Source organism: Channa argus, unplaced genomic scaffold (assembly GCF_033026475.1).
Source record: "Channa argus isolate prfri unplaced genomic scaffold, Channa argus male v1.0 Contig011, whole genome shotgun sequence".
NCBI lineage: Eukaryota > Metazoa > Chordata > Actinopteri > Anabantiformes > Channidae > Channa > Channa argus.
The window spans coordinates 473,142-493,657 of NW_027125230.1; the positions used below are offsets into that span (position 1 = coordinate 473,142).

General features: G+C 42.9%; 15 pseudogenes; all 15 read right to left on the reverse strand.

The window, feature by feature from the left end:
- Window positions 1-328: 328 nt before the first annotated feature.
- Window positions 329-447, reverse strand: LOC137111826 (5S ribosomal RNA; annotated as a pseudogene).
- An 857-nt stretch (window positions 448-1,304) lies between these two features.
- LOC137111625 (5S ribosomal RNA) lies at window positions 1,305-1,423 on the reverse strand (annotated as a pseudogene).
- Window positions 1,424-2,280: 857 nt separating this feature from the next.
- On the reverse strand, window positions 2,281-2,399 carry LOC137112129 (5S ribosomal RNA; annotated as a pseudogene).
- Window positions 2,400-3,255: 856 nt separating this feature from the next.
- Window positions 3,256-3,374, reverse strand: LOC137112111 (5S ribosomal RNA; annotated as a pseudogene).
- Window positions 3,375-11,291: 7,917 nt separating this feature from the next.
- Window positions 11,292-11,410, reverse strand: LOC137111827 (5S ribosomal RNA; annotated as a pseudogene).
- An 857-nt stretch (window positions 11,411-12,267) lies between these two features.
- On the reverse strand, window positions 12,268-12,386 carry LOC137111828 (5S ribosomal RNA; annotated as a pseudogene).
- An 857-nt stretch (window positions 12,387-13,243) lies between these two features.
- On the reverse strand, window positions 13,244-13,362 carry LOC137111829 (5S ribosomal RNA; annotated as a pseudogene).
- An 857-nt stretch (window positions 13,363-14,219) lies between these two features.
- On the reverse strand, window positions 14,220-14,338 carry LOC137112205 (5S ribosomal RNA; annotated as a pseudogene).
- A 251-nt stretch (window positions 14,339-14,589) lies between these two features.
- LOC137111701 (5S ribosomal RNA) lies at window positions 14,590-14,698 on the reverse strand (annotated as a pseudogene).
- An 857-nt stretch (window positions 14,699-15,555) lies between these two features.
- On the reverse strand, window positions 15,556-15,674 carry LOC137111512 (5S ribosomal RNA; annotated as a pseudogene).
- An 857-nt stretch (window positions 15,675-16,531) lies between these two features.
- Window positions 16,532-16,650, reverse strand: LOC137111978 (5S ribosomal RNA; annotated as a pseudogene).
- An 857-nt stretch (window positions 16,651-17,507) lies between these two features.
- On the reverse strand, window positions 17,508-17,626 carry LOC137111830 (5S ribosomal RNA; annotated as a pseudogene).
- Window positions 17,627-18,483: 857 nt separating this feature from the next.
- Window positions 18,484-18,602, reverse strand: LOC137111831 (5S ribosomal RNA; annotated as a pseudogene).
- Window positions 18,603-18,853: 251 nt separating this feature from the next.
- On the reverse strand, window positions 18,854-18,962 carry LOC137111702 (5S ribosomal RNA; annotated as a pseudogene).
- Window positions 18,963-19,819: 857 nt separating this feature from the next.
- LOC137111679 (5S ribosomal RNA) lies at window positions 19,820-19,938 on the reverse strand (annotated as a pseudogene).
- Between the last annotated feature and the right edge of the window lie 578 nt (window positions 19,939-20,516).

Consider the following 20,516-nt stretch of genomic DNA (forward strand, 5'->3'; position numbering starts at 1 on the left):
AACAGGTGCTGATGCCAGAAAGAGCCTCGCTAGCTGTTGGGAACCGTACTTTTAAAACTCCAGGAAGTGTAGGATGGACCAATCAGCTTCCTGTACTGCCCCCCAATCCGGCCAATCAGGCAGGGCACCTATAAGAACAACAAAATAAAAACAACACATATGGCCAGGACCGTAACATGGTCTACTAGTAATGAAGCACGATGGTTGGCAAACCAATAAAGTAGCAAAACAGCAATGTAAGAACAAAATTTGATGAAAATATAGAACAATTTCTATGAATAAATAGGCAGTAACACCAGCTTGTGCTGCCCGTAAACCCAAGCAAAAAAGCTTACAGCACCTGGTATTCCCAGGCGGTCTTCCTACCAAGTACTAACCAGGCCCGGCTCTATTTGGCTGCCGAGATCGGACGAGATCGGGCGCTTAGAGAGCGGTGTGGCCGTAAGCTGCATTTGACATCATCAACAGCTCTTAAAAACGCTGGAGAAGTAGAATGCATGACACTTGCTAAGAAGAAGATAAATGTGGCAAAGTACAAAGTACTATAACTGTACTGGTCTGTTACGCCCCTGTCTAGGGGGTCAGGGTGCAACATACAAAGATAAATTAGCATGTTCCCTCTCCGATCCCCAAACCAAAATCCAGGATCGAGATGTTCCAACAGAATGATATTTATTTTAAACGAAAGAAAGTGTCAAACAAAACATGACACTACAACTCAGGGCGAACCAAGGCCAACATAATAAACAAAATAAGCCATTTCCCACAGAAAGTGCTAGCTAGCCTGATAGAAATAAACAAACCAAAAGACAGTCGCTAACCCTAACTCCCTAATGTGAAAACAGTCCAAAGAAAATGGCAGTTCACCCCTACAGATTTAATACTATTTACAAAATATACAATTTATAAACAAAACCACGGCACAAAACCTAACAATTCAAAAATGCTAAATAAGGTTTGGAAACCAAGAACAGCAAACAGGTGCTGCTGCCAGAAAGAGCCTCGCTAGCTGTTGGGAACCGTACTTTTAAAACTCCAGGAAGTGAAGGATGGACCAATCAGCTTCCTGTACTGCCCCCCAATCCGGCCAATCAGGCAGGGCACCTATAAGAACAAGAAAATAAAAACTACACATATGGCCAGGACCGTAACATGGTCTACTAGTAATGAAGCACGATGGTTGGCAAACCAATAAAGTAGCAAAACAGCAATGAAAGAACAAAATTTGATGAAAATATAGTACAATTTCTATGAATAAATAGGCAGTAACACGAGCTTGTGTTGCCCGTAAACCCAAGCAAAGAAGCTTACAGCACGTGGTATTCCCAGGCGGTCTTCCTACCAAGTACTAACAAGGCCCGGCCCTATTTGGCTGCCGAGATCGGACGGGATCGGGCGCTTAGAGAGCAGTGTGGCCGTAAGCTGCATTTGACATCATCAACAGCTCTTAAAAACGCTGGAGAAGCAGATTGCATGACACTTGCTAAGAAGAAGATAAATGTGGCAAAGTACAAAGTACTATAACTGTACTGGTCTGTTACGCCCCTGTCTAGGGGGTCAGGGTGCAACATACAAAGATAAATTAGCATGTTCCCTCTCCGATCCCCAAACCAAAATCCAGGATCGAGATGTTCCAACAGAATGATATTTATTTTAAACGAAAGAAAGTGTCAAACAAAACATGACACTACAACTCAGGGCGAACCAAGGCCAACACAATAAACAAAATAAGCCATTTCCCACAGAAAGTGCTAGCTAGCCTGATAGAAATAAACAAACCAAAAGACAGTCGCTAACCCTAACTCCCTAATGTGAAAACAGTCCAAAGAAAATGGCAGTTCACCCCTACAGATTTAATACTATTTACAAAATATACAATTTATAAACAAAACCACGGCACAAAACCTAACAATTCAAAAATGCTAAATGAGGTTTGGAAACCAAGAACAGCAAACAGGTGCTGATGCCAGAAAGAGCCTCGCTAGCTGTTGGGAACCGTACTTTTAAAACTCCAGGAAGTGTAGGATGGACCAATCAGCTTCCTGTACTGCCCCCCAATCCGGCCAATCAGGCAGGGCACCTATAAGAACAAGAAAATAAAAACAACACATATGGCCAGGACCGTAACATGGTCTACTAGTAATGAAGCACGATGGTTGGCAAACCAATAAAGTAGCAAAACAGTAATGAAAGAACAAAATTTGATGAAAATATAGAACAATTTCTATGAATAAATAGGCAGTAACACCAGCTTGTGCTGCCCGTAAACCCAAGCAAAAAAGCTTACAGCACCTGGTATTCCCAGGCGGTCTTCCTACCAAGTACTAACCAGGCCCGGCTCTATTTGGCTGCCGAAATCGGACGAGATCGGGCGCTTAGAGAGCGGTGTGGCCGTAAGCTGCATTTGACATCATCAACAGCTCTTAAAAACGCTGGAGAAGCAGAATGCATGACACTTGCTAAGAAGAAGATAAATGTGGCAAAGTACAAAGTACTATAACTGTACTGGTCTGTTACGCCCTTGTCTAGGGGTCAGGGTGCAACATACAAAGATAAATTAGCATGTTCCCTCTCCGATCCCCAAACCAAAATCCAGGATCGAGATGTTCCAACAGAATGATATTTATTTTAAACGAAAGAAAGTGTCAAACAAAACATGACACTACAACTCAGGGCGAACCAAGGCCAACATAATAAACAAAATAAGCCATTTCCCACAGAAAGTGCTAGCTAGCCTGATAGAAATAAACAAACCAAAAGACAGTCGCTAACCCTAACTCCCTAATGTGAAAACAGTCCAAAGAAAATGGCAGTTCACCCCTACAGATTTAATACTATTTACAAAATATACAATTTATAAACAAAACCACGGCACAAAACCTAACAATTCAAAAATGCTAAATAAGGTTTGGAAAGCAAGAACAGCAAACAGGTGCTGCTGCCAGAAAGAGCCTCGCTAGCTGTTGGGAACCGTACTTTTAAAACTCCAGGAAGTGTAGGATGGACCAATCAGCTTCCTGTACTTCCCCCAAATCCGGCCAATCAGGCAGGGCACCTATAAGAACAACAAAATAAAAACAACACATATGGCCAGGACCATAACATGGTCTACTAGTAATGAAGCACGATGGTTGACAAACCAATAAAGTAGCAAAACAGCAATGAAAGAACAAAATTTGATGAAAATATAGAACAATTTCTATGAATAAATAGGCAGTAACACCAGCTTGTGCTGCCCGTAAACCCAAGCAAAAAAGCTTACAGCACCTGGTATTCCCAGGCGGTCTTCCTACCAAGTACTAACCAGGCCCGGCTCTATTTGGCTGCCGAGATCGGACGAGATCAGGCGCTTAGAGAGCGGTTTGGCCGTAAGCTGCATTTTACATCATCAACAGCTCTTAAAAACGCTGGAGAAGCAGAATGCATGACACTTGCTAAGAAGAAGATAAATGTGGCAAAGTACAAAGTACTATAACTGTACTGGTCTGTTACGCCCCTGTCTAGGGGGTCAGGGTGCAACATACAAAGATAAATTAGCATGTTCCCTCTCCGATCCCCAAACCAAAATCCAGGATCGAGATGTTCCAACAGAATGATATTTATTTTAAACGAAAGAAAGTGTCAAACAAAACATGACACTACAACTCAGGGCGAACCAAGGCCAACACAATAAACAAAATAAGCCATTTCCCACAGAAAGTGCTAGCTAGCCTGATAGAAATAAACAAACCAAAAGACAGTCGCTAACCCTAACTCCCTAATGTGAAAACAGTCCAAAGAAAATGGCAGTTCACCCCTACAGATTTAATACTATTTACAAAATATACAATTTATAAACAAAACCACGGCACAAAACCTAACAATTCAAAAATGCTAAATAAGGTTTGGAAACCAAGAACAGCAAACAGGTGCTGATGCCAGAAAGAGCCTCGCTAGCTGTTGGGAACCGTACTTTTAAAACTCCAGGAAGTGTAGGATGGACCAATCAGCTTCCTGTACTGCCCCCCAATCCGGCCAATCAGGCAGGGCACCTATAAGAACAAGAAAATAAAAACAACACATATGGCCAGGACCGTAACATGGTCTACTAGTAATGAAGCACGATGGTTGGCAAACCAATAAAGTAGCAAAACAGCAATGAAAGAACAAAATTTGATGAAAATATAGAACAATTTCTATGAATAAATAGGCAGTAACACCAGCTTGTGCTGCCCGTAAACCCAAGCAAAAAAGCTTACAGCACCTGGTATTCCCAGGCGGTCTTCCTACCAAGTACTAACAAGGCCCGGCCCTATTTGGCTGCCGAGATCGGACGGGATCGGGCGCTTATTTTTTTTATTTTTTTTTTTTATCTTTTTATTATCAAAAATACACTCTACAAAAAGAAATTAGGTATATACAGAGATAAATCAACAAAACATTACATCCATAGTTCTTTCAACTAAATTAAACAACTTAAAGCAAGATCTATTTCTCTAATGTAAATACATATATTTATAAATATAGGGGGATAACATTATAAACATGTCATATATCTATCCATATCTATCTATCTATCTATATATATATATATAAATACCCATACATTTACACACATCTACCTCTTTATATATATCCCTATCTATATACATATACATACATATATACATACAAACATACATACAAATATACACACACACGCATACATTATACACACATACATTCATGTACCCGTACCTATATATATTTACATCTACACATACACATACATATACATATATACATATATATATATATATATATATATACACACAAATACATACCAATACATATACTCATATAATAATAGGTCAAATAAAAGATCACCCAAAATCAAAGTGCATTCTACCCTCCCCATCTAACACACATAAATCATTTTTAACCCCCCATTTAATAAGAAACCCCTCATTATCAAGCGAAAACAGAATACCCAAATAATGTGACACCATATTTTGAAAAACCAACACCCTCCTCATCTTTTTCCCATCATACAATGCATAATTTCTGGCTATATACACAACATGACGAGCTACGCTCAACAAAAAATTCACTAATCCCACATTTATTTTTGTATGTCCCTTCACTAACCCAAAACACCACACCCAATCCCATGCCTCACCTTCCAAACCAGTCACCTTACACTTATTTCTTAATAGACTTTTTACCCAATTCCTGAATTTTTGTATGACCTCACAGTACAACAACAAGTGGTTAAAATCTTCATCTTCCACCCTACAGACCGGACAAGTTCTCGCATACGTGCTCTTACTAATCTGGTGGAGGACGACAGAAACCAGCACCCTTCTGTGACGCAGCAGGAAGTTTGAGTTTGCTATTGCAGGGGGAAGCCATTTATCATGCATATTAGTCCATATTGAAGAAGTGGGTCGGGTAGGGAACACATGAGACCATGAGGAGTTTGCTGTGGGCTGTTTGAATATTTTGTCAATTAGAACCTTGTACCAAAATTTTGACTGTAAGTCTTTAAATTCCCTATTTTTGCAATCACCGGAGAGTGAAAAATCAATTCTGCCATCCCCCACCAGCCCACCGTCTGCTTCCTGCAACTTCTCCCTCCATTCCAGTGGCATTCTCTGACCGATGTCTGTACAGAATTGTAACACCTTGGTCCATCTGATGTTCACACCTTTCCTTCTTACTTTCTTAAGGACTTCCAGAGGGTTTAAGGCCCCTGTCTGGTCCAGAACCTCCCCAATTTGGTTAAACGCCCCATTTAAGGCACCCCGGCCAACCAGCAATCTCTCCCGGCCACCGAGACGCGGGTTCCCAAAGATTGGCTGTTTAAGTACATCTTCTTTCGAAAACATTTTGCACTCTAGATGAGGCAAGACCTGAACCCACGCCTCAGCGGCCTCCTGGAAAAGTGGGTCCGCATCTGCCACAGGCCGTGCCAGCGCACTGCTGCATAAGTTATACTCCCCACACTCACCCCTCCTCCTTATCTCTGCATCGAAATAGTCCTTCCAAATATAATCAGTTTTATCACATAGCCATTTTTTAAAAAGTTTTAGTCTTAAAGATACTAATTTAGTTTTCAAATCGCAGAGATTCAAACCCCCTTTTTCGTATGGCCCAACTAGTGTCTTGTGCGCAATAGTAAAGGCCTTGCCTTTCCACAAGAAGCCACTGATAGCGCTGCACAGTCCGGACAGTACATCGCCCGGCAGGTGACAGACCTGCATGGCATAGACCAGCCCCGGCACTATTATAGAGTTTAAAATGACCACTCTTCCCTTCAGCCCAAGACCTCTCATCTTCCACAGTCCCAGCCTGGACCTACACCACGCAAGCCTCTCCTCCCAGGTTTTGCGGACGCTGACCAGCGGCTGAGGACAAATATATATTCCAAGCAGCTTGACCTCCGTCTCACCCCTTTTAAAATTCAGACCCACATCCCCTAGAGCAGACCCGGGCCCACAAATAAGGCTGGATTTCTCCCTATTCACTCGGGCTCCCGCCGCCTGCTCATATGCTTCAAGGTGCTTTAGCACCTGTTGCAAACTCTCACCATCTTTAACCATAATGCTTATATCATCGGCATACTGAGCTATTCTGAACTCATTGCCTTTGGGAGATGTTATCCCCTTGATAAGCGGATCGGTTAAGATGCATTGCGCAAGAGGCTCTGCTACAATTGCATATAGCATGGCAGACAGCGGACATCCCTGCCTCACTGATCTCTCTAGGGGGAAAGGATCTGTTAAGAGGCCGTTACATTTCACGACACTAGTAGCCCGGCTGTACAACAACTTCACCCATTCTCGAAAAATTGGGCCAAACCCAAAAACCCCCAGACATCCAAAGAGAAACTCATGACTGACCCTGTCAAATGCCTTCTCCAAATCAACACTGAGGTATATGCCCCCTGTCATCATTAGATTTTCGAAAGACAACTTTGTTGACAGGATGCAGTCAGAAATATCCCTCCCCGGAATACTGTAAGTCTGGGTAGGCCCAATTATCGAGCCGATCACTCCTTTGAGCCTAAAACCCAGTACCTTAGTCAGGATCTTATAGTCAGTGTTGAGCAGGCTGATTGGTCTATAGTTCGCTAGGTCAGATTTTTCCCCTTTATTTTTATACACAAGAGTGATCACTCCCCTCAGGAAGGACTCTGCACATCTGCCCTCCTCCTGTATGGCAAAAAACAGCCTACAGAGGACAGGGGCCAGCAGGTGACTGAAATGCTGGTAGAATTCAGCTGAGAGACCGTCCGAACCTGGGCTCCTTGATGTATTCAGGGCTAAGATTGCCTCTTTCACTTCTTCTAACTGGATGTTTTCATCACATAAAGCCGCATCCTCGTGACTGAGGGAGCAGCTAATTTTCCCAAGTACTTGATTTAACTTTATCTGTGAAATCTCTTGCCTACTAAATAAACTGGAATAAAAATCTTGCACGGTTTGTAAAATATCCACTGAATCAGTATGTGTGTTACCCTCCGAGTCCTTTATTTCAGAAATATATGTTTTGGACTGTTTCCTCTTTTCCAGGCCCAGAAAAAATGCAGTACAGCGCTCACCTTTCAACATATGCTGCGCTTTGCTGCGGATCATTGCACCCCTGCATTTTCTCTCATCCAACTGTCTCAACTGCTCCCTCAGCACGAGATACGTCTCCAACGGATGTCCACACCCAGCCTCAACCAACTCAAGCTCCTTTTTCAGGCGGTCCCTCAGCTCATCCTCCCCTCTTTTCTCTCTTTGTCTTTTCTCTCTGCTCAATGCGATGCAGCGCTTCTTGATTTTTAACTTAGTGCGCTCCCACCACTCAATGATGTCCACCACAAACTCACTTTGATCACAAAGAGCAGAGAGAAAAGACTCCATTTTTGCTCTAAAAAAACCATCCTCTAAGAGGCTTGAATTAAAGCACCATAAGCCCCCATTCCTCCGAACTCTGCCCTCCCCCAGATCCACTCTCAGAGAGGCATGATCACTCCAAGTGCAAAACTCATATTTGCAGTTATTTAAAACCGGAACCAAACCCGACGCTAGCAAGCACAAATCTATTCTAGATTGTTTCAGCCTGCCCAACACCACTTGCCTGCGCGAATACGCACGGGTACCGGGGTTCAGTACTCTCCATGCATCCATCAAATCACACTCTTCCATCCATTCAAACACAGCCGACCTGCTAGTGTCATTCTTAAATTTATTGTTGGCACCCACATCTATCCTAGCCAGCGTCACATTCCAGTCCCCTATCACCACCGAGCGATCATCTGTCCATCTTTTACAGCGCCTGAAAAAAACCCTCCTCTCTCCTTCACTATTTGGCCCATATAAGTTCACAATTCTATATCTCCTACTTTGTTCAATTACATCGATCACCAGTAGCCTTCCCTGATCATCCTTAGCAATTTGCACGACACTCTCAAACAGTCCAGGCTTCACAAAGATTGCTACCCCTGCAGTTTTGTCTGGGGATAGAGAATAAAAAAGATCCCCTCTCCAAAAGCACTTTATGCTTTTTATTGTCTCAGAGGTCCACCTGCATTCCTGGACGCACAGGATGTCACACAGCATTTTCCCGCAAACCTGTTCAATTCTCTCAATGCTTTTAAGCCCATTCAAATTTTGAGAAAAAAGCAGCATTCCCAGCAAAAAAACTAGAATCGGCCCTGTCATTTTTTGGCACATTTCTTACCCTTATTTCTATACCCTCCCTCAGTTCCACTTAGCTTACCCTGCTGTACCCTCTTCCTAACCTGTTTTACCCATTGGACATCCATCTCCAAATCTGAGTCCACGCTAGTAGCCTGGGGAGCCAGCGGGGCTACATCAGAAGTGGGTATTCGAGTGGTGGATTCTACTTCATTTTGCGAGTGAGGCACATTCGGCTCAGGCCGGGGTGAGTCTAGCCAGCCCCCTTCAGGGCGACTCGCCGCATCCCCGCTCCAGTCCGCCAGCACATGATCCATACTGGATCCCAACTCATCGACCCCCTCATTTCTTATGCCCTCTTGCACCAACAAGTCAGCACTCTGTGACACCATCTCATCTCCAAGCTCATTCTCACTCTCTGTCTCGCTACCCAGGGCTGGCTCCTCTGCAGGCCTGACATTACTCCTTTCATCATCAGAGATGGAGTCCCGGTTTACCACCCCTTCCCCTTCACCTGCATTACGGCAATTACATTGCTCCGCTGGGGCATGGCACGCAACACACCTGTGCGCCCAGGCATCACACTCACGTGCATAATGACCCTGTTTATTGCACTTAAAGCATGTAAAATCAGGGCAATCTCTAACTATATGTCCAGGCTGTAGACACATCCTACACACTTTAACCTGATTATTATGGATAACCCTAAAATATTCTGGCCCTGTGGCCGTCATAAATTTAGAGGAATATGGCAATGATTGTACAGTTTCATTAAATTTAACTTTAACATATCTTGTTCCATCCGCCACATCAGTCCCAGGCCATAACCGTCTTTTAATCGGAGAGATTGCTCTCACCCCCCACACATCCAGTTTTTCCAAAATGTCCTCATCCGCAATATAGGCCGGCAGATTCAAAAACGACACCACCAATTCATCGATAGCTAAAGTTTTAACCATCACCACAGCTCTACCCACTTTAAATCCGTCTAAGAGTCTTTTTTTCCCAGCCTCGCTCTTGACCGTCACCTCGTATTTATTCGGCCCCGTCTCCCGCAATGCCACGATGCCTCCACACACATCACGCATTGCTCTCAGCAGTTCCATTGTCTTCACTCTCTCCTCTCCCACCACCTCAGCCAAAACAGTCAAATCTCTATCATACCGCATTTCTTTGCCCGTCTCTGTCACTCCACCCGGCACCGAACGCGTGCTTACCCGATCTCCCTGTTGTCTCTCATCCGCCGCCACACAGTCATTCTCCATTCTCCGACCAGGCCGCTCCTTTGCAATCTCCATCCTTTTCTCCACCTGCTTGACACCTTTATTCAGCGACTTCCTCGTCTCCTCCGCCAGCTCCAGCTCGTTCCCTCTCAATGTGCTTTCCCCACCGACGCCATTTTTCTCCGTTTCCATTCTCCTCCTTCCGCTTTTTCCCGCCACTGTAAACCAGGCTTCTTCTTCTCGCCTGCCTCTGCCGTTCTCCATTACGAGTAGTCTATTAGAACTCGCTCAAAAACGAAAACCCAAAAAAGTTCAAAAACTAGGAAACCACAATAAATAAAGGCGCCCCCGAACGGAGAAACTCCGCCGGGGGGTTTCATAAAGATATTGAAAACAAACTCAAACTCACTATACTGGCTAGGCAAAACACTAATATGAAAACGAAAAATGCGCGACAAACGCGGAGCAGCTCACATGCGTGTCTCTACCTGAAGCACACTGATTCGGAAAGACCACTCCCCTTTCCTCCTCCAATCGGGCGCTTAGAGAGCGGTGTGGCCGTAAGCTGCATTTGACATCATCAACAGCTCTTAAAAACGCTAGAGAAGCAGAATGCATGACACTTGCTAAGAAGAAGATAAATGTGGCAAAGTACAAAGTACTATAACTGTACTGGTCTGTTACGCCCCTGTCTAGGGGGTCAGGGTGAAACATACAAAGATAAATTAGCATGTTCCCTCTCCGATCCCCAAACCAAAATCCAGGATCGAGATGTTCCAACAGAATGATATTTATTTTAAACGAAAGAAAGTGTCAAACAAAACATGACACTACAACTCAGGGCGAACCAAGGCAAACATAATAAACAAAATAAGCCATTTCCCACAGAAAGTGCTAGCTAGCCTGATAGAAATAAACAAACCAAAAGACAGTCGCTAACCCTAACTCCCTAATGTGAAAACAGTCCAAAGAAAATGGCAGTTCACCCCTACAGATTTAATACTATTTACAAAATATACAATTTATAAACAAAACCACGGCACAAAACCTAACAATTCAAAAATGCTAAATAAGGTTTGGAAACCAAGAACAGCAAACAGGTGCTGCTGCCAGAAAGAGCCTCGCTAGCTGTTGGGAACCGTACTTTTAAAACTCCAGGAAGTGTAGGATGGACCAATCAGCTTCCTGTACTGCCCCCCAATCCGGCCAATCAGGCAGGGCACCTATAAGAACAAGAAAATAAAAACAACACATATGGCCAGGACCGTAACATGGTCTACTAGTAATGAAGCACGATGGTTGGCAAACCAATAAAGTAGCAAAACAGCAATGAAAGAACAAAATTTGATGAAAATATAGAACAATTTCTATGAATAAATAGGCAGTAACACCAGCTTGTGCTGCCCGTAAACCCAAGCAAAAAAGCTTACAGCACCTGGTATTCCCAGGCGGTCTTCCTACCAAGTACTAACCAGGCCCGGCTCTATTTGGCTGCCGAGATCGGACGAGATCGGGCGCTTAGAGAGCGGTGTGGCCGTAAGCTGCATTTGACATCATCAACAGCTCTTAAAAACGCTGGAGAAGTAGAATGCATGACACTTGCTAAGAAGAAGATAAATGTGGCAAAGTACAAAGTACTATAACTGTACTGGTCTGTTACGCCCCTGTCTAGGGGGTCAGGGTGCAACATACAAAGATAAATTAGCATGTTCCCTCTCCGATCCCCAAACCAAAATCCAGGATCGAGATGTTCCAACAGAATGATATTTATTTTAAACGAAAGAAAGTGTCAAACAAAACATGACACTACAACTCAGGGCGAACCAAGGCCAACACAATAAACAAAATAAGCCATTTCCCACAGAAAGTGCTAGCTAGCCTGATAGAAATAAACAAACCAAAAGACAGTCGCTAACCCTAACTCCCTAATGTGAAAACAGTCCAAAGAAAATGGCAGTTCACCCCTACAGATTTAATACTATTTACAAAATATACAATTTATAAACAAAACCACGGCACAAAACCTAACAATTCAAAAATGCTAAATAAGGTTTGGAAACCAAGAACAGCAAACAGGTGCTGATGCCAGAAAGAGCCTCGCTAGCTGTTGGGAACCGTACTTTTAAAACTCCAGGAAGTGTAGGATGGACCAATCAGCTTCCTGTACTGCCCCCCAATCCGGCCAATCAGGCAGGGCACCTATAAGAACAAGAAAATAAAAACAACACATATGGCCAGGACCGTAACATGGTCTACTAGTAATGAAGCACGATGGTTGGCAAACCAATAAAGTAGCAAAACAGCAATGAAAGAACAAAATTTGATGAAAATATAGAACAATTTCTATGAATAAATAGGCAGTAACACCAGCTTGTGCTGCCCGTAAACCCAAGCAAAAAAGCTTACAGCACCTGGTATTCCCAGGCGGTCTTCCTACCAAGTACTAACCAGGCCCGGCTCTATTTGGCTGCCGAGATCGGACGAGATCGGGCGCTTAGAGAGCGGTGTGGCCGTAAGCTGCATTTGACATCATCAACAGCTCTTAAAAACGCTAGAGAAGCAGAATGCATGACACTTGCTAAGAAGAAGATAAATGTGGCAAAGTACAAAGTACTATAACTGTACTGGTCTGTTACGCCCCTGTCTAGGGGGTCAGGGTGCAACATACAAAGATAAATTAGCATGTTCCCTCTCCGATCCCCAAACCAAAATCCAGGATCGAGATGTTCCAACAGAATGATATTTATTTTAAACGAAAGAAAGTGTCAAACAAAACATGACACTACAACTCAGGGCGAACCAAGGCCAACACAATAAACAAAATAAGCCATTTCCCACAGAAAGTGCTAGCTAGCCTGATAGAAATAAACAAACCAAAAGACAGTCGCTAACCCTAACTCCCTAATGTGAAAACAGTCCAAAGAAAATGGCAGTTCACCCCTACAGATTTAATACTATTTACAAAATATACAATTTATAAACAAAACCACGGCACAAAACCTAACAATTCAAAAATGCTAAATAAGGTTTGGAAACCAAGAACAGCAAACAGGTGCTGATGCCAGAAAGAGCCTCGCTAGCTGTTGGGAACCGTACTTTTAAAACTCCAGGAAGTGTAGGATGGACCAATCAGCTTCCTGTACTGCCCCCCAATCCGGCCAATCAGGCAGGGCACTTATAAGAACAAGAAAATAAAAACAACACATATGGCCAGGACCGTAACATGGTCTACTAGTAATGAAGCACGATGGTTGGCAAACCAATAAAGTAGCAAAACAGCAATGAAAGAACAAAATTTGATGAAAATATAGAACAATTTCTATGAATAAATAGGCAGTAACACCAGCTTGTGCTGCTCGTAAACCCAAGCAAAAAAGCTTACAGCACCTGGTATTCCCAGGCGGTCTTCCTACCAAGTACTAACCAGGCCCGGCTCTATTTGGCTGCCGAGATCGGACGAGATCGGGCGCTTAGAGAGCGGTGTGGCCGTAAGCTGCATTTGACATCATCAACAGCTCTTAAAAACGCTGGAGAAGTAGAATGCATGACACTTGCTAAGAAGAAGATAAATGTGGCAAAGTACAAAGTACTATAACTGTACTGGTCTGTTACGCCCCTGTCTAGGGGGTCAGGGTGCAACATACAAAGATAAATTAGCATGTTCCCTCTCCGATCCCCAAACCAAAATCCAGGATCGAGATGTTCCAACAGAATGATATTTATTTTAAACGAAAGAAAGTGTCAAACAAAACATGACACTACAACTCAGGGCGAACCAAGGCCAACACAATAAACAAAATAAGCCATTTCCCACAGAAAGTGCTAGCTAGCCTGATAGAAATAAACAAACCAAAAGACAGTCGCTAACCCTAACTCCCTAATGTGAAAACAGTCCAAAGAAAATGGCAGTTCACCCCTACAGATTTAATACTATTTACAAAATATACAATTTATAAACAAAATCACGGCACAAAACCTAACAATTCAAAAATGCTAAATAAGGTTTGGAAACCAAGAACAGCAAACAGGTGCTGATGCCAGAAAGAGCCTCGCTAGCTGTTGGGAACCGTACTTTTAAAACTCCAGGAAGTGTAGGATGGACCAATCAGCTTCCTGTACTGCCCCCCAATCCGGCCAATCAGGCAGGGCACCTATAAGAACAAGAAAATAAAAACAACACATATGGCCAGGACCGTAACATGGTCTACTAGTAATGAAGCACGATGGTTGGCAAACCAATAAAGTAGCAAAACAGCAATGAAAGAACAAAATTTGATGAAAATATAGAACAATTTCTATGAATAAATAGGCAGTAACACCAGCTTGTGCTGCCCGTAAACCCAAGCAAAAAAGCTTACAGCACCTGGTATTCCCAGGCTGTCTTCCTACCAAGTACTAACCAGGCCCGGCTCTATTTGGCTGCCGAGATCGGACGAGATCGGGTGCTTAGAGAGCGGTGTGGCCGTAAGCTGCATTTGACATCATCAACAGCTCTTAAAAACGCTGGAGAAGCAGAATGCATGACACTTGCTAAGAAGAAGATAAATGTGGCAAAGTACTAAAACGGTACTGGTCTAGTAGTAAAGAAGCACGATGGTTGACAAACCAATAAAGTAGCAAAACAGCAATGAAAGAACAAAATTTCATGAAAATATAGAACAATTTCTATGAATAAATCGGCAGTAACACCAGGCTGTGCTGCCCGTAAACCCAAGCAAAAAAGCTTACAGCACCTGGTATTCCTAGGCGGTCTTCCTACCAAGTACTAACCAGGCCCGGCTCTATTTGGCTGCCGAGATCGGGCGCTTAGAGAGCGGTGTGGCCGTAAGCTGCATTTGACATCATCAACAGCTCTTAAAAACGCTGGAGAAGCAGAATGCATGACACTTGCTAAGAAGAAGATAAATGTGGCAAAGTACAAAGTACTATAACTGTACTGGTCTGTTACGCCCCTGTCTAGGGGGTCAGGGTGCAACATACAAAGATAAATTAGCATGTTCCCTCTCCGATCCCCAAACCAAAATCCAGGATCGAGATGTTCCAACAGAATGATATTTATTTTAAACGAAAGAAAGTGTCAAACAAAACATGACACTACAACTCAGGGCGAACCAAGGCCTACATAATAAACAAAATAAGCCATTTCCCACAGAAAGTGCTAGCTAGCCTGATAGAAATAAACAAACCAAAAGACAGTCGCTAACCCTAACTCCCTAATGTGAAAACAGTCCAAAGAAAATGGCAGTCCACCCCTACAGATTTAATACTATTTACAAAATATACAATTTATAAACAAAACCACGGCACAAAACCTAACAATTCAAAAATGCTAAATAAGGTTTGGAAACCAAGAACAGCAAACAGGTGCTGATGCCAGAAAGAGCCTCGCTAGCTGTTGGGAACCGTACTTTTAAAACTCCAGGAAGTGTAGGATGGACCAATCAGCTTCCTGTACTGCCCCCCAATCCGGCCAATCAGGCAGGGCACTTATAAGAACAAGAAAATAAAAACAACACATATGGCCAGGACCGTAACATGGTCTACTAGTAATGAAGCACGATGGTTGGCAAACCAATAAAGTAGCAAAACAGCAATGAAAGAACAAAATTTGATGAAAATATAGAACAATTTCTATGAATAAATAGGCAGTAACACCAGCTTGTGCTGCCCGTAAACCCAAGCAAAGAAGCTTACAGCACGTGGTATTCCCAGGAGGTCTTCCTACCAAGTACTAACAAGGCCCGGCCCTATTTGGCTGCCGAGATCGGACGGGATCGGGCGCTTAGAGAGCGGTGTGGCCGTAAGCTGCATTTGACATCATCAACAGCTCTTAAAAACGCTAGAGAAGCAGAATGCATGACACTTGCTAAGAAGAAGATAAATGTGGCAAAGTACAAAGTACTATAACTGTACTGGTCTGTTACGCCCCTGTCTAGAGGGTCAGGGTGAAACATACAAAGATAAATTAGCATGTTCCCTCTCCGATCCCCAAACCAAAATCCAGGATCGAGATGTTCCAACAGAATGATATTTATTTTAAACGAAAGAAAGTGTCAAACAAAACATGACACTACAACTCAGGGCGAACCAAGGCCAACATAATAAACAAAATAAGCCATTTCCCACAGAAAGTGCTAGCTAGCCTGATAGAAATAAACAAACCAAAAGACAGTCGCTAACCCTAACTCCCTAATGTGAAAACAGTCCAAAGAAAATGGCAGTTCACCCCTACAAATTTAATACTATTTACAAAATATACAATTTATAAACAAAACCACGGCACAAAACCTAACAATTCAAAAATGCTAAATAAGGTTTGGAAAGCAAGAACAGCAAACAGGTGCTGCTGCCAGAAAGAGCCTCGCTAGCTGTTGGGAACCGTACTTTTAAAACTCCAGGAAGTGTAGGATGGACCAATCAGCTTCCTGTACTTCCCCCAAATCCGGCCAATCAGGCAGGGCACCTATAAGAACAACAAAATAAAAACAACACATATGGCCAGGACCATAACATGGTCTACTAGTAATGAAGCACGATGGTTGACAAACCAATAAAGTAGCAAAACAGCAATGAAAGAACAAAATTTGATGAAAATATAGAACAATTTCTATGAATAAATAGGCAGTAACACCAGCTTGTGCTGCCCGTAAACCCAAGCAAAAAAGCTTACAGCACCTGGTATTCCCAGGCGGTCTTCCTACCAAGTACTAACCAGGCCCGGCTCTATTTGGCTGCCGAGATCGGACGAGATCGGGCGCTTAGAGAGCGGTTTGGCCGTAAGCTGCATTTGACATCATCAACAGCTCTTAAAAACGCTGGAGAAGCAGAATGCATGACACTTGCTAAGATGAAGATAAATGTGGCAAAGTACAAAGTACTATAACTGTACTGGTCTGTTACGCCCCTGTCTAGGGGGTCAGGGTGCAACATACAAAGATAAATTAGCATGTTCCCTCTCCGATCCCCAAACCAAAATCCAGGATCGAGATGTTCCAACAGAATGATATTTATTTTAAACGAAAGAAAGTGTCAAACAAAACATGACACTACAACTCAGGGCTAACCAAGGCCAACATAATAAACAAAATAAGCCATTTCCCACAGAAAGTGCTAGCTAGCCTGATAGAAATAAACAAACCAAAAGAAAATCGCTAACCCTAACTCCCTAATGTGAAAACAGTCCAAAGAAAATGGCAGTTCACCCCTACAGATTTAATACTATTTACAAAATATACAATTTATAAACAAAACCACGGCACAAAACCTAACAATTCAAAAATGCTAAATAAGGTTTGGAAACCAAGAACAGCAAACAGGTGCTGATGCCAGAAAGAGCCTCGCTAGCTGTTGGGAACCGTACTTTTAAAACTCCAGGAAGTGTAGGATGGACCAATCAGCTTCCTGTACTGCCCCCCAATCCGGCCAATCAGGCAGGGCACCTATAAGAACAACAAAATAAAAACAACACATATGGCCAGGACCGGAACATGGTCTACTAGTAATGAAGCACGATGGTTGACAAACCAATAAAGTAGCAAAACAGCAATGAAAGAACAAAATTTGATGAAAATATAGAACAATTTCTATGAATAAATAGGCAGTAACACCAGCTTGTGCTGCCCGTAAACCCAAGCAAAAAAGCTTACAGCACCTGGTATTCCCAGGCGGTCTTCCTACCAAGTACTAACCAGGCCCGGCTCTATTTGGCTGCCGAGATCGGACGAGATCGGGCGCTTAGAGAGCGGTGTGGCCGTAAGCTGCATTTGACATCATCAACAGCTCTTAAAAACGCTGGAGAAGCAGAATGCATGACACTTGCTAAGAAGAAGATAAATGTGGCAAAGTACAAAGTACTATAACTGTACTGGTCTGTTACGCCCCTGTCTAGGGGGTCAGGGTGCAACATACAAAGATAAATTAGCATGTTCCCTCTCCGATCCCCAAACCAAAATCCAGGATCGAGATGTTCCAACAGAATGATATTTATTTTAAACGAAAGAAAGTGTCAAACAAAACATGACACTACAACTCAGGGCGAACCAAGGCCAACATAATAAACAAAATAAGCCATTTCCCACAGAAAGTGCTAGCTAGCCTGATAGAAATAAACAAACCAAAAGACAGTCGCTAACCCTAACTCCTTAATGTGAAAACAGTCCAAAGAAAATGGCAGTTCACCCCTACAGATTTAATACTATTTACAAAATATACAATTTATAAACAAAACCACGGCACAAAACCTAACAATTCAAAAATGCTAAATAAGGTTTGGAAACCAAGAACAGCAAACAGGTGCTGATGCCAGAAAGAGCCTCGCTAGCTGTTGGGAACCGTACTTTTAAAACTCCAGGAAGTGTAGGATGGACCAATCAGCTTCCTGTACTGCCCTCCAATCCGGCCAATCAGGCAGGGCACCTATAAGAACAAGAAAATAAAAACAACACATATGGCCAGGACCGTAACATGGTCTACTAGTAATGAAGCACGATGGTTGGCAAACCAATAAAGTAGCAAAACAGCAATGAAAGAACAAAATTTGATGAAAATATAGAACAATTTCTATGAATAAATAGGCAGTAACACCAGCTTGTGCGGCCCGTAAACCCAAGCAAAAAAGCTTACAGCACCTGGTATTCCCAGGCGGTCTTCCTACCAAGTACTAACCAGGCCCGGCTCTATTTGGCTGCCGAGATCGGACGAGATCGGGCGCTTAGAGAGCGGTGTGGCCGTAAGCTGCATTTGACATCATCAACAGCTCTTAAAAACGCTGGAGAAGCAGAATGCATGACACTTGCTAAGAAGAAGATAAATGTGGCAAAGTACTAAAACGGTACTGGTCTAGGAGTAAAGAAGCACGATGGTTGACAAACCAATAAAGTAGCAAAACAGCAATGAAAGAACAAAATTTCATGAAAATATAGAACAATTTCTATGAATAAATCGGCAGTAACACCAGGCTGTGCTTCCCGTAAACCCAAGCAAAAAAGCTTACAGCACCTGGTATTCCTAGGCGGTCTTCCTACCAAGTACTAACCAGGCCCGGCTCTATTTGGCTGCCGAGATCGGGCGCTTAGAGAGCGGTGTGGCCGTAAGCTGCATTTGACATCATCAACAGCTCTTAAAAACGCTAGAGAAGCAGAATGCATGACACTTGCTAAGAAGAAGATAAATGTGGCAAAGTACAAAGTACTATAACTGTACTGGTCTGTTACGCCCCTGTCTAGGGGGTCAGGGTGCAACATACAAAGATAAATTAGCATGTTCCCTCTCCGATCCCCAAACCAAAATCCAGGATCGAGATGTTCCAACAGAATGATATTTATTTTAAACGAAAGAAAGTGTCAAACAAAACATGACACTACAACTCAGGGCGAACCAAGGCCAACATAATAAACAAAATAAGCCATTTCCCACAGAAAGTGCTAGCTAGCCTGATAGAAATAAACAAACCAAAAGACAGTCGCTAACCCTAACTCCCTAATGTGAAAACAGTCCAAAGAAAATGGCAGTTCACCCCTACAGATTTAATACTATTTACAAAATATACAATTTATAAACAAAACCACGGCACAAAACCTAACAATTCAAAAATGCTAAATAAGGTTTGGAAACCAAGAACAGCAAACAGGTGCTGCTGCCAGAAAGAGCCTCGCTAGCTGTTGGGAACCGTACTTTTAAAACTCCAGGAAGTGTAGGATGGACCCATCAGCTTCCTGTACTGCCCCCCAATCCGGCCAATCAGGCAGGGCACCTATAAGAACAAGAAAATAAAAACTACACATATGGCCAGGACCGTAACATGGTCTACTAGTAATGAAGCACGATGGTTGGCAAACCAATAAAGTAGCAAAACAGCAATGAAAGAACAAAATTTGATGAAAATATAGTACAATTTCTATGAATAAATAGGCAGTAACACGAGCTTGTGTTGCCCGTAAACCCAAGCAAAGAAGCTTACAGCACGTGGTATTCCCAGGCGGTCTTCCTACCAAGTATTAACAAGGCCCAGCCCTATTTGGCTGCCGAGATCGGACGGGATCGGGCGCTTAGAGAGCAGTTTGGCCGTAAGCTGCATTTGACATCATCAACAGCTCTTAAAAACGCTGGAGAAGCAGAATGCATGACACTTGCTAAGAAGAAGATAAATGTGGCAAAGTACAAAGTACTATAACTGTACTGGTCTGTTACGCCCCTGTCTAGGGGGTCAGGGTGCAACATACAAAGATAAATTAGCATGTTCCCTCTCCGATCCCCAAACCAAAATCCAGGATCGAGATGTTCCAACAGAATGATATTTATTTTAAACGAAAGAAAGTGTCAAACAAAACATGACACTACAACTCAGGGCGAACCAAGGCCAACATAATAAACAAAATAAGCCATTTCCCACAGAAAGTGCTAGCTAGCCTGATAGAAATAAACAAACCAAAAGACAGTCGCTAACCCTAACTCCCTAATGTGAAAACAGTCCAAAGAAAATGGCAGTTCACCCCTACAGATTTAATACTATTTACAAAATATACAATTTATAAACAAAACCACGGCACAAAACCTAACAATTCAAAAATGCTAAATAAGGTTTGGAAACCAAGAACAGCAAACAGGTGCTGATGCCAGAAAGAGCCTCGCTAGCTGTTGGGAACCGTAC